The sequence below is a fragment of the Pseudonaja textilis genome, chromosome 9 (assembly GCF_049901715.1).
Source record: "Pseudonaja textilis isolate UNSWEBS1 chromosome 9, rPseTex1.2, whole genome shotgun sequence".
NCBI classification, from domain to species: Eukaryota; Metazoa; Chordata; class Lepidosauria; order Squamata; family Elapidae; genus Pseudonaja; species Pseudonaja textilis.
In genome coordinates, this window is record NC_141998.1 from 19,435,666 (window position 1) to 19,450,324 (window position 14,659).

Genomic DNA, 14,659 nt, shown 5'->3' on the forward strand with positions numbered 1-14,659 from the left:
ATTATGGAGTAACCACCAGAGGGCACCCTTTCTTTGAGGTTGGTGTAGCAGAATGTAATTTATTGTTTAATTTTCAGGCAGAACTGCCCTTTTTATAACTCCTTTGAACAAGGGCTGTACTCTCAATTGGACAAAATCCAAAGTGCCGAGCAAAAGTCCAGCTGCCATTTGAAAAAGCACCTTTGAGACAACCATTCTTACCTGGATGGCTGAGAATCTGCCTAGATATTTGATCAAATGTCACTTTTTTCAGTGCCATTATAACTTCGAATGATCATTAAACAGATTGTTGTAAATCAAGGCCCATCTATATTTTCCCAAAACGACAGAGAGGAACAAAACAAGTGTCAGTTTACACTACAAATTTAGAAATGTACGCAATCTAAAGAAAAATTACTTCCCTTAATGAAATGGGTGTAAGCAGGGACTTGTATACCTGGCCAGCCTGATACTCAGATGGTAACCATTGATAGGCCAGTTTGAGGTCCGTATTGCTCATATTCTCAAAACTGGACAGTCTGATAGTGGAGGTCTTCAGAAAGATGGTTTCCATCCATTGCTTCTTGTCCTGCCTCCTGATGCTTTGGAGAATAGCTTGACCCCCCCTCTTCTTTGTGGCAGCCTCTGAGATATCAGAACAAGGCTATCATGTCACTCCCAGTCCCTTCTTTTTGTTCCACTAACCATTCCTAGCCTCACTGTCTTCTCTGATGAATTGCACGAAAGATGTGGCTAAAGTAAATCAGATGTAGTCGTGGTTTATCCTAATTCTGGTTTGTAAAACTCAGTGTATCTGATGCTATCCAGGGGCAGCTAAGCGCCACCATTCCGTGACAGCTTCCTACCCCTTCAGGCCCAGGAGAACATTATCTTATCCAATGGAAACCCAAGCTGCTCCTTGTCAAAGAATGCGGCCTATGCTTTCCAAATTAAAATATCTCTAAGCCACATCACATGTTATACAGAGGGAATTCCAGGTGTGCCTCTCCACAGGAAGCCTCGCTGACTATACATAATGTTGCCTGAAGGCATTGTTTACACTTTAAAGTACAGGCGCTTATCTTTAAATAACACATGCAAATTGAACATGGTGGGAAAAAGCTTCAGTTTTTTTTTCTCGCCTGTATACCACGGATTGTTTTTCTTTTCTGCGCTCTATCTCTTGGTCTTGAAGTCCTAAGTGGATTATCCCTTCAATATGAGCCAGCAGCGTGCAGCAGCAGCTCAAAAAGCTAATGTGATCCTTGGCTGAATAAACAGAGGCATAGAGTCAAGATCACATGAAGTATTAGTACCTCCAGACCACACCTGGAATATTGCATTCAGTTTTGGTTGCCACATTACCAAATTTAAAAAATAATAATAATGAAAAAGTGACAGTGAGAACAATCAACCAATGGAACAGAAGTTGCCCTCGGAAGCTGTGGGAGTGCCCATCACTTGAGACTTTCAAGAAGAGATTGGACTGCCATTTGTCAGAAATGGTGTAGGGTCTCCCGCTTGGGCAGGGGGTTGGACTAGATGACCTACAAGGTCCCTTCCAACTCTGATAATCTGTTAAGTGCAGAGAAAAGCCACTAAGATGATTAAGGGCCTGAAGACTAAAAGTTATGATCAATGGTTTGCAGGAATTGGATTCTTTAGAGAAAAGAAGGACTGTGGGGTGACATGATAGCAGTATTCCAGTATTTGAGGGGCTGCCACAAAGAAGAGGGGGCGGGGTCAAGCTATTTTCCAAAGCACCAGAGGACAAGACAAGAAACAATGGATGGAAACTAATCAAGGAGAGAAGCAGTGTAGAATTAAGGAGAAACTTCCTAACAGTAACAACGGTTACTTGGGTGAGTGAGAATCTCTACAGATTTTTAACTATACAATTTGGGATAAACACCCTTGGAATGGTGTGAAAGTTGGAATGGAATTCCAAAGGAAAAAAATTGCAGACTAAAGGAACCAGGAGCACTAACTCAGGTTGACCCTGAAGACATAGATAAAGCTCCAAGTGCTTCAACGACCCTCTAAAAGGATGCAAATGACCAGGTCTCTGCAAGGAATATCAATCCTTCCATTCCTCACGGTCCTAAAGAAGAGCTAAAGAGTTGATATACCTCATATACCTACAGAACAGATGATCATCCAAAAAATCTCAGACTGTGCAGAAATGGACAAACTAACTTTAGCCTTAAAAAATAAAGATTCTTCAATATATTATAACAATTGGAATTGCTGGTATAAATGGTTAGAACAAAGACAGATTCTATATCATAAGGCAAAAAAAAGAATAGGACAAATCTAAATGAGTGATATATAAACATACCTATGGATGAGGTGTGCGTATATGGCATAAATCGAGAAAAGAAAAGATCTTACAAACTGTCGAAAATGAGAATGTTTTTAAGTGTCTTTTTTTCCCATTCTTTTTTCCTTTCCTTTTCTTTTTCTTTTCTTTTTTGCTCTTCCATCTGTGTATGTGTTATTGATTTGCTTTTAATTGTAAAATTAATAAAATTTGTTTTCTTTTTTAAAAAAGAAGAGCTAAAGAAGCTTCTTGGATGAGAAGTGAAACGTCTTCAAAGGAAAAGCAAGAAAGTCCAGCTGCCTCCTGAAAAAAAGCACTTTGGGGAGTTCCTAACAGTGAGAACAATGAACCCCTGGAATGGTTCGCCTTCAGCAACGGTGGGTGTTTCACCATTGGAAATTTTTAAAAAGAGACTGGACAGCCACTTGTCTGAAATAGTACAGGGTCTTCTGCTTAAACAGGGGGCTGGGCTAGAAGACCTCCAGGGTTCCTTCCAAGTCTATTCTGTAAGTAAATAAATATGTTTACTTGGAGACAACAATTCCATTAGCAACAGTCCTTTGCACTCCATTTCATGCCTGATTTCCACACCTTGTGACTCACTGAGGAGAAAGCAAACTCTGGGCTTCGCATTGTGGTCAGAAATACGATGCTTCTGCAATTACAGCTGAGTTCCTAGTTGGTGGCATCAGCATATGATGTCACAGGGCTGTTTTCAGTTTGCTCGTGTCTTTGCTCAAGGCAGGAGGTAAAATCCCAAGTTACAATAATGTCAGTTGTCTCCCTGACCTTTGAAATCAATACGTTCAGAAACGTATCTGTCCAGCTTCTCATCTTAGGACAATAGGATGAATGAGCTTACGGCAGCTAAAATTCCTGATAAACAGTCGAATTCTAAAGCTTTGGTATAAACCTCAACGTCGCATTAGCATTTTTAGCATTGAAAGATTTCCCTATAAATCTACTGACATACTTTCAAGCGTTATACAAAAACAAGATACCAGAAGAACTGATGGACATATCATTATGGTCAATGAACCCTCAAGCTAGCCAAATTTTATGCATCTGACATGTTCTGTCCAAAAAGAAGCTCAAATTGTATACTCGGTTGGGGGAAAATTAAGGTGAGGAAGCCACTAATGATTAATCAATCAGAATAGAGCTGGAAGGGACCTTGGAGGTCTTCTAGTCCAGCCCCCTGCTCAAGCAGGAGAACCTATAATATTTCAGATAAGTGACTGTTTAGACTCTTCTTAAAAACCTCACCTTAATTTTTCCCCAACCGAATATACAATTGGAGCTTCTTCTTGGACAGAACATGTGGGATGCATAAAATTTGGCTAACTTAAAGGTTCATTGACCATAATGATATGGCCACCAGTTCTTCTGGTATCTTGTTTTCATATAACTCTTGAACGTATGTGAGTAGATTTATAGGGAAATCTTTCAATGGTAAAAATGCTAATGCGACGTTGAGGTTTATACCAAAGCTTTGGAATCCGACTGTTTATCAGGAATTTTAGTTGCAATAAGTATGGGAGTGGCTACGGGAATTATATTTAGAAACTAGACAAATCATATTATTCTAGATGTTATAAACTTGCTTTCAGAAATGCATGCAATTTTCTCCTAATCAAAGGATAAAGCAATATGTGCTACTATCGCAGAGATGTTGTGATGTTTTACAATGATATGTTGCTTATATTGAAGTAGGGTATGGGATTTGCTAATAAAGCAGTGCCTGCTGATAAGTTTATAATATGTAGGTAGTCCTTGACCTATGACCACAATTGAGCCCAAAATTTATATTGCTAAGCGAGACATTTTGTGAGGACCCGGAGTGTAACACAAACGTAACAAAATCCTAAACATAAATAAATGTCCTTTAATGCCTCCAACTTGGCCCCACTGTTAAATGATTCTCAGTTGGAGATAAAAATTAGTCAAAAATAGTCTTCAAAAGAAAGCAATACCGTCTGAACTTAATGAGTGAACGAGAGGTGAAATAAAAAACTAAAACAAACTACAATGAAGGAATTTCCACAACGGACCAGGATAAGTAACTACCAGCTTCAAGGAGATAACAAGGCACAATCTGTTAGATAGATATCCTTCCAACCAAGATAACTTCAGCCCAAAATAAAACACGCGTTGCTTCTGGCAACGCTGTGTTTTAACCATCTCTCTTATATACTAGTCTCCCCAGCTGCAACCAATGAGGGGATCATGGCCGCTTCCTCTCTCACAAGCCAAGTTGTTGCCTTCTCCGTTCCTCCATGCTTGTCCTAGGATGCAGAGGGGATGGGCCTGGTTTTTCCTTTGACTGCCAAGCCAGCCTCTGCCCTTCGCCAGCCTCTCCACAACTTCTGGAGCCACACCTCCACTCCCTGTTGGCTGTTCTTCCCCTCCCTCAGAGTCCAACTCTAACAAGGGCATAACACATTTGTTAAATGATTATTTGTCCCATTTTCTGATCTTTCTTGCCACCATTGTTAAGTGAATCACTATGATTGTTAAGTGAGTAACCCAGTTGTTAAGGGAACCTGGCTTCCCTCTTGACTTTGCTTGTCCGAAGGTCACAAAAGGGGATCACATGACCCTAGGATACGACAACCATCATAAATGTGAGTCGGTTGTCAAGCATCTGAATATAAATCATGTGAACCGTGAGGATGCTGCAGTGGTTGTAAGTGTGAAAAACAGTCACAAATCACATTTTTCAGTGCTGATGTAACTTTCAATGGTCACTAAATGAACTGTTGTAAGTCAAGGACTAACTGTATAGGATAGATTTCTTTCCTTTTCTTTAGTTTGTTCGTTTTTTAAAAAAAATATTTTTTCTTTACTTTGGTTTTTTTTTGAAACTTGTCCCATTTAGGTATATGTGTATCTATCTATGCATGTGTTTAGCATGCTTAGATGACTTATCACATTTTTACATTTTGAAATCTATCTATCTATCTATCTATCTATCTATCTATCTATCTATCTATCTCTATCTATCTATCTATCTATCTATCTATCTAATCATCTATCTGTCTGTCTATCTATCATCTATATCTATCTATTTAAACATGTCTGTCTATATCTACCTACCTACATCTATATCTATCTATCTATCTATCTATCTATCTATCTATCTATCTATCTATCTATCTATCTATCTATCTATCTATCCATCCATCCATCCATCCATCCATGCATCCATCCATCCATCCATCATCTATCACGATCTCTTGGTTAGTTGGCACTTTAACTGATTATGTACTATTTATCCAGATTCAAATCCTACTTTTGTTTCAGCATTTCTGTTTTTGGGGAGTGGTGCTCTCTGTTTCCCCAACCTGGGGAAGCTGGAGAGAAAGCTACGAGACAAAAGTCCACATTCATTCATTGTTGCGTTTGTTTTGTTTCAATGGCTCCTCTCAAGGGTCACTGAAGGAAGGAAACAGGAACCGGAGTTAAAAGCTTTCCTGCCACGGTGAAGAAGTCGTCCACTTTCCCTTGATGAAGTGTTTTCTGTTTTCTGTTCTGTTGCAGCCTCTTTGTAACTTCCGCTGACACTTGTAAAAATGGAAAGTGGCTGTACACTCGCTATCCACGTGCTGAAGCAACATGGCCTTTGTATTCTACTCTTCAAAGCCTTTGCCAAAGCTTTGAAGTTCTAGAACTATGCAAAATAATGTGCAATGCATTAGTGAAATGGCACTAAGGGGAAAAAAATACAGAACTGAACAAGATTTGCTAATTAACATAGCAAACTCAACTTATTTCAGGCTCAGCATCACGTGTATAACAGAATAACAGAGCTTGGATGGTGTAGGAAAGGCTTGCTGCTCCTAGAATTAAAAAAAAAAATGAATGGAGATTTTCCCAATGGAGATTGGGAAAAAATAAATAAATTTGATTTAAGTAAAATGTCATTGTGAGAGGACAAGCCATCTACAAAATGGCCAGCACCTGGACTGCTGTTGAATTATCCCTTTGAGGTCTCTACATAGCTAGAAAAACCACCATTAGCTATAAAAGCTGAACAGAGAAATAGCTGGGTGTATTGGTGCCGGTGTGTGGGAAAGAGGAAGGAGATCTGTGTTCACATCTGTGGAAATAAAGGAGCCTTGAAGCAGATAGAAAAATACACTGCTCCCCAGCAGAAGGATTCACAAGGACGAGAAGTTGATGGAGCAGTAATAGAAGTCGGAAAGAGTGGAGTAGAGACCACTAGCCTTTGAATGTGTGTGTGTGTGTGTTGACTAGGGATTTGTGTTGGCTCTCTTGGGTTTTGGAGTCCACTGACTTGTGTATACATAAAAGAATCTGTGACAGTCATTCACACAATCAGTTTCCCAGAGCTGGTATTCAGCAGGTTCTGACCAGTTTTGGAGAAGCGCTAGTGGAAATTTTGAGTAGTTCAGAGAACCAGCAAATCCCACCTCTGACTGGCCCCACCAACCCCATCTATTCTCTGCCTCCTGAGTCCCAGCTAATCGGCTGGGTCTTCTTTGGTTGCCCTGCACAGGAGAACGGAGCTGGAAAGCAGGTTAGTGGGGTGGGGAGGGGAGGGGATTTTGAAGTATCCTTCCCCTGCCATGCCCACCAAGCCACCCCTACCCATGCCCTCCAAGCCATGCCCACAGAACCGGAAGTAAAAAATTTTGAATCCCACCTCTGCAGTTTTCCCATATTCAATAGCCTTTCTCTGCATCACTAACATTTGCAAGGTCATATTCGAAGTCTTTTAGGACACAGCTCTCCAACTTTGGCAACTTTTAAGACTTGTGGACTTCAACTCCCTGAATGGCTATCTAGGGAATCCATATCGGGCGAGTCTCTAGTTCTGTGCTTGTGAGTTAGTAATTTTAACAGGCAAAAATGCAATTTCTAAGGGACTGATGTCCTAATTCTCAATCCCCCCTCACTCCCCGCTCATTATTTGTTGGCAAACCTCTAAATTTTGCATCTCTTCTGAATAATGAAATCTTCGTCGTGGAGGACTGGATTGTGAAAATGTCAGAATTCACAGAAATGGCAAAACTGTTTGGTCCCTGAGGAACCACAAAAGCTTTTCTGGAAGGCTGGAAACCTTATATGGACTTTTTGCTGAAAGAAGACAGAAACGAATAGATGATTTATGGATCTGAAGGTTAAGAAAGATGTGGACTAAATGAGGGGTTGAAAAGACTTGTATAACATCTGAGAGAGAGAGAGAGAGAGGAGGGACAATAAAATCAGAATTAACTGTTGAAAAGAAGGCTGGGAATCATTCCTATATTTCTTAGCTTCAGGTCCTCCTCTCCTCTCCACGCCACCCTCTCCTCTCCTCTCCCCTTCCTTTCTTCCTCTCCTTCCTTCCTTCCTTCCTTCCTTCCTTCCTTCCTTCCTTCCTTCCTTCCTTCCTTCCTTCCTTCCTTCCTTCCCCTCTCCTCTCCACTCCTCTCACCTTCCTTTCTTCCTTCCTCCCTCTCCTCCCCTCCTCTCCTCTCCTCACCTCCTCCTCTCCCCTTCCTTCCTTCCTTCCTTCCTTCCTTCCTTCCTTCCTTCCTTCCTTCCTTCCTTCCTTCCTTCCTTCCTTCCTCTCCTTCCTTCCTCCTTCCTTCCTCCTTCCTCTCCTCTCCTCTCCTCTCCTCCCTCCCTCCCTCCCTCTCCTCTCCTCTCCTCTTCTCCTTCCCCTTCCCCTTCCAAAGAACCTAAGTTTTAAAACGAATTTCAATTTAATGCAAGAACATGTCTTTTCAGAATGCTATAAGCCTATCTGATTTGGCTACCAAGGGAGAACTTTCTCTAAATCCATCACTGGGAATTGTTTGGATTTTCAATCTGCATCTCGCCCTTGCCAGTCACTTCTCAGATGTGACGACTTACAGGTCCATTTATTTATTTCATTTGGAGAACAGAAAGTGCAGGACAGACTTGAAAGAAAGAGAGATGCAAAACGAAGCGGTAGCCAATTTTGCTAACTTGATTTCTTCCCCCCTCCCCCGTCTCTCCCTTCCCACCTGAAGACCATCAATTGATGTAACCTTATATGGTGACCATTTTGTCACTAGCTAATTTCAGGGTGTGATTTCTGAACGGGGTAGATGATTGAACAGTATCTCCAACCGTCTCTTAGTAACTATTATCTGTCTTCTCTGCTCACTGGCACTGGAGAGAATTCATGGCGGGATGAAAATCTTGGCTAAAAATAGATCACATGCAGATATATTACAAGAGGTGGTAGAGCCCATATAGCAACGGTGTAGAAGAAACAAGGAACGGGATATTTCATACATAGCAAAGAAACGACGACCTGCTTTTAAAAAGTATTGCACGAATTAAACTAGTAGAGGTAGTCCTTGACTTACCATCACCGTTGGGACTGGAATTTCCATTGCTAAGCGGGACGGTTGTTAAATGAGTTACACCCAATTTTGTGACCTTGTTCCCTTCTGGGAGGAGGCTTCGTGGTATCCAAAACAGAGCATCTAGATTCAATCAGAGTTTTGTTCCATATAGTATCAACCTTGTGAATTGTCAAGCTATATTTTCAAAATGGACAGTGATTAATATATATATATGTGTATGTATGTATGTATGTATGTATGTATGTATGTATGTATGTCTGCCTGTCTGGTGCAGGTATATATGTATGTATATAGCACCTGTATATGTGTGTTATGTATGTGTTTGGACAGGTATACACTCTCTTGAGAGCAGGCAACAGAATTTCATTTTTTATGTGGGCCGGTGTGCTCACAGTAAAAAATTGGTTATAGTAAATTATGTGTCTCATATGGTTTTGTGCGGGACATGTTGCTCCTGATAAATCTTTTGAATTCTTTTGAAGGTTGGCTCAAAGCTCATGGTTTAATTAGGGCAATCGTCGGAACCCTGACAGATCTCTTCTCTTCTCTTCTCTGTTCCTCTCCTCTCCACATCTCATCTCATTCATCTTTGTCAGTATGTTCATGAACTGGAATAGAGCTTGGTAACAAGGTCAGCCAATGAATAGGCATAGCAACTAAGTCAACCAATGAGGACTGTTTTGGAAACTGAAACTAGAAGTAGCCTAGGCTGGAAACTGAAACCAAAAGTAGCTTAGGCGTGGCTCTGTGTTAAACTCTGCAGCTATGTTGGAGCTCTGAGTTTGTCTATTGAGATTAAACTGCTTCTGTCCTCTTGTTTGCCTGCTGATCTATTGAAGATGAAACTAACTTGCTTGCTTGTTGGAGACTGGAGCTCTGCTCGGAACTTGCAACATATTTCTGTTTGAGTTTGCTCCATGCTGGAGAAATCTACAACTAGTTTGTAAAATCTACTTATGATTATAAAGATGTTAAATGAAGCTTCAGCCATCTGTGTTTATTTTTCTGGCACTGAATTATCGCTGCAAAACTCTCAATAATCTTATAGTCTCATCTTATCTTATCTTTTTGGCCATGGTTTTAAGCGAATTATCATGGTTGTTAAATGAACCATATGGCTGTTAAGCAAATCTGGCTTCCCTCATTGACTTTGCTCCTTGGAAATTTCCTGGGATGGTCACAAAGGGTGATCACATGACCTTGGGACATTGCAACTGTTGTAAATACATGCCAGTTGCCAAGTGCCCAAATTTTGATCATGTGACCACCAGGATTTTGTGAGAATCCTATGCATGAGGACCGGTTGTCAATAACTTTTCTCAGCACTATCGTAATTTCAAACAGTCATTAAATAAGTAAGTTGAGGACAATCTGTGCATCATCCAGGGAACCAAGACTCATTGCAACCTTCTTGTGAGTTCTCAACCGGCAGGTCCATGTTTGCTAATGCTCCTATGTCCAAAAGTCATGTTTAGACAGTCGCAGTGACTATGATTGACTATTTGAAATGTTCAGGTGGATTGCTATTTTTTTGTTTCTTTCAAGACCTTAAATAAAGTCCCAGGAATATTACTCTTCATCTACATTCCTGTTTACTGCACCATTTATCCATTGACATCAATGGGTAAAGAATAGAGGAAGAAAAAACAACACTGATATTAGATACAGGTAAAATAAAGCAAAACTCAAGTCAAAAGTTCATGTTGGAATAGAATCTTCAAACAGCCTCTAATGCTCCAGGAAAGGTTCAGGCAGGAAGGAGGGGAAGGGAAATACAGGTTGCTATCCATCCATCCATCTTCTCACCCACCCACAAACACACCCAACCTTCCTTCCTTCCTTCCTTCCTTCCTTCCTTCCTTCCTCCCACCCACCCAATCATCCATCCATCAATCCATTCTATATTTCTACCTATCTTTCTATCCACCCATTCATCCTTCTAAATTTTAAGAAAGAAGTTAAAAACTAAGGAAAGGTAAGAAAAACAAAAAAACAAAGAAAGTCTTCAGAACCCGAAAGAAATATAAAAATACAAAGAAATAGCTTCCGATCATCTTTTTTACAGCACTTACAGCTACATTATCATAATTTACCTCTTGCTCTATGGTTACACCACCACTCTGCTTTTCTCTATCATCTGTCCTCTCTAATCATCAAAACCATAAATCATATGTTCATTTCCCACCCCTCCTTGCTTCATGTAAAAAGTCTAGAAGGGATTTCCAGTCAGCAATAAATGCAAGATAATTGTCTTTTGCCTGATCATAGAAACCAGCGGGACCAAGGATGTAATTATGATGAGCAGACTATGGATGGTCTTTTTTTAATGCCTAGATACTATAATGTGTCAATGTGGCAGTTCCTTCAGACGTGCTCAGAAGGGAACTGGAATTGCCTGTAGCTCCAAAGGAAAAATGCAAATTTAATACTATATCCAAGATGAATTGTCTAGTAGAACAGGATGGACAGGACAGAATACTTTATTGGCCAAGTGTGATTATACACACAAGGAATTTGTCTCTGATGCAGAAGTTGTACATGTAAAGCAACAAAGTAATAATAATCATAATAACAAAGGGTGATAATCATAATAATGATACCAATAAAGAAGGCAGTGGAACATATGAGAAGGATAATGGTAATAAAGCCATGCTACATGGGTGAACATACTTAGACATAAGACAGAACTCTGGAAATTAAGTGTTCAGCAGAGTGAAGGGGAAAAAAACTGGCCGGTCTGGAAATCTCAAAGGACCATCCCATGATGCCTCTGTCGGCTAAAATGGGCTGTGTGCAACCCCCCTACCTTGTTTTTACCCTCCGTGGCCCCCTGTAGCACTCGGCCGGCCAAAAATGGGCCAGAAAATGGCCCCCAAAAGGGCCTGAAAACAGTTCCCCCCTCCCAAAAAAACCAGGCCTGAAAACAGACAGCCGAGTGCTGCAAGAGGCCCTGGAGAGTGAAAATGATACACCGGGTGGGGGGCTTGCATGGACCCCCCCCGTGCCCCATTTTGGGCAGCAGGGTGCTTCAGGAGGCATCTGTCCTCTTCCCCCCCATGCCGTTCCTCCCCTCCGGCCCGTGGAGAACTACAATACCGATCTGGCCCTCACATCCAGTCTGACGCCCCTAGACGTATAAAACACCTTATCGAAGAGGAGTTGAAACACTTGATGTCCAGGATATGAGGGTTCTGTAGATATTTTATCAGCCCCTTTTCTGACCTGTGCAGTATATGGGTCCTCAATGGAAGGCAGGCTGGTTGCAATGGTTTTTTTCTGCTGTCCTAACTATCCTTTGGAGCAGGGGTGGGATCTGACTGGTGTAACTATCGGTTCGGTGACGTTATGCTTTGCGCGCACCTGTATATCGCCATCAGCTTGCTGCCTGGACAGCTGAACAGTGCTGCACATGGGTGCGCAGCAGTTGAAAAAGCACTTTTTTCCTGCTTTTTCAACTGTGCCACGCAAAGCAGCTGCAGTTGAAAAAGCAGGAAATAAAGGTCAGGTAAGAGCCTGGGTTGGGCAGGTGGGCCAAAACAGCAGCAGACATAGAACCGGTTCTATGTCTTCTCTCTGTTTGCTGCTGTTGAAAGGCTGGAAAATGCCTTTCTTCTGGGGATTCGATTTTCCTGCTGGGAGGGCTCCGGTGCAAGGACACAGACAACTGCTTGGAAGCTGGTTTATTTTTCAGGAAGGCAAGAGACAGCAAGAAGTCTGCGTTCCTGGGGCTAGCCATCTGTGTATAATAAACCCCTGATTTTTATACCTTTTCTCCTTTTGTGTGTGTGTGCTTGTGTTTGTATTTCTTAATGTTTTAAATCCTGTCAGGGGTTGTCTTCATTTCCGCCAGAGGGTAAACTCCGCGGGGTGGTTTGATTGGATTATCAGTTTCATCCTAATATTTTCTTATATTTGTTTTGTGGCAATCTCCTGTCTGCTATGGAATTTATTTCGTGTCCTTTGTCTATTTGTTTTGCTGATTTGGCATGACCCGTTGTTTGTAAGGGATTTCTTTTTCTTGTTTCCCTAGCTTTCTTAATTACTTGGCTTTTGTCTAGGGGGCTTCTTTCAATACCTTTTATTAAATCTCTTTTCCTATGCAAGTTTGTTTTATGGCTGGCCTGATGTTCCCTTTGGGCTTTTCCTGCTTGGGTGTCACCACTGTCCTCATTGAAGTTCCCTTTCCACACTGCTCTTCAGAGCAACCGGTTCTACAGAGGTGGACAGAACCGGTAGTATCCCACCCCTGCTTCGGAGTATCTACCTGTCCTGTTTGGTTGCTGTACCAAACCAGACCGTTATAGAAGAACAAGTGACAGAGTCAACCATTCCTCTGTGGAACTGTTAAGCATTCCATCGCGTCCAGTTTGGTTTTGTTTTTGCAACGAAAGTCCATTCTTCCTGGTCAGTCTCTGAGCAATTGGCTGCTGGGAACAGGAAGAATGCAGCTTCAACTCTCTTGGGCTAAAATCCAGCTTTCATTCCTCTGCCAGCCTTTTGAGTGAAGACAAGTGCAGAGCAAAGCAAGCCAACATTTCCTTACCATTTCAAGCCTTTTCCAGTCTATCTTTGGCTTGGAACCTTCCAAAGAACTCTATTAGAAACAGCAACTTAATTTAAAAAGAAAAGGGAAAAAGAAACAAACCCACAGGATTTCATTGAGAGCGCTGAGTTTTTCTTGCATCTGCGTTCTTCTTGGTTTTAATTATTTGAGTTTTCAAACAAAGCTTGGGAGTGGATTAAAACGTGCTCCCCGCCCCCTTGTGCCCCCACAGTACAAATCAGAATAACATGAAATGACAGAAAAAATTATGTCTGTAAATAGAATGATGGTTTCCAGATCGAAAAGAGTTAGAAAAAAATGATTTTGGACAAAGAGGTGAGGGGTATAGAAAAATCTGAAACCTTGAATATATTTAATGACATGTTAGCCCGGCTGATGTCAGATGGAGGATTCAGAAAGTTAAAGAGTGCTGGAGCTTAAGATGCTAGATGCGAAGATCTCTTGTGCTATTTCCAGATACATAATTCCCAGCCCCCATGATAATTCTGCTTCAGAATTTCTGGGGTTTGTAGTTTAGTTACTTAACTTTACTTTATTGTCATCGCACATCATATAATGAAATTAAATACCATCTTCAGTGTACTATACAGTAGAATTCAATAGAGCTACTGCCCTGGGATAGAAGCTGTTTTTCAGCCTATTTGTCCTTGTTTTTATTATTCTGTACTGTCTGCCAGATGGTAATAGTTCAGAAAAAGGGTTCCCAGGCTGAGATGGATCTTTGAGAATGTTTTGAACTGTCTTAAGGCAGCAGGAGCTATAAAGCTCTTCCAAAGAGGGGAGAGGGCAACCCATGATCTTCTGGGCAATGATGTTAACCCTCTGGAGTGCTTTCCTATCTGCCTCTGTGCAATTGGCAAAACATACAGAGGTGCAGTAAATTAAGATACTCTCTATGGTGCAGCAGTAGAAGGTCACCAGCAGTTTTTCATTCAGTTGTTGTTTTCTGAGAAGTCTCAGGTAGCATAATCTCTGCTGGGCCCTTTTGACCAGGGCTGCAATGTGAGCACCCCAGGTCAGGTCCTCTTTGAGGGTAACACCCAGAAACTTAAAACTGGCCACTTGCTTCACTCGCTGTCCATTGATAAGCAAGGGCTGGATGTCTGATCTGTTCCTTCTATAGTCCACTATAAGCTCCTTGGTCTTATTGGTGTTGAGGACCAAGTTATTAGTCTTCACGCCACAAAAGCAACCAGTAGTAGACTCAGTAGGCAGACTCACCCCCTACTCCCGGAAATGAATCCCACCACTGTTGTATCATCTGCAATAGTTTGACAGTGTTGTGGGAATTAGTTGTTTAGCAGAGTGATGGCATGCATGGAAAAACTGTCCTTGTGTCTAGTTGTTCTGGTGTGCAATGCTCTATAATGTCATTATGAGGGTAGAAGTTGATGCAATTTATGTCCAAGGTGTGAGGGATCTGTACCCTAACAGCAGGGGTGGGATTCAAAT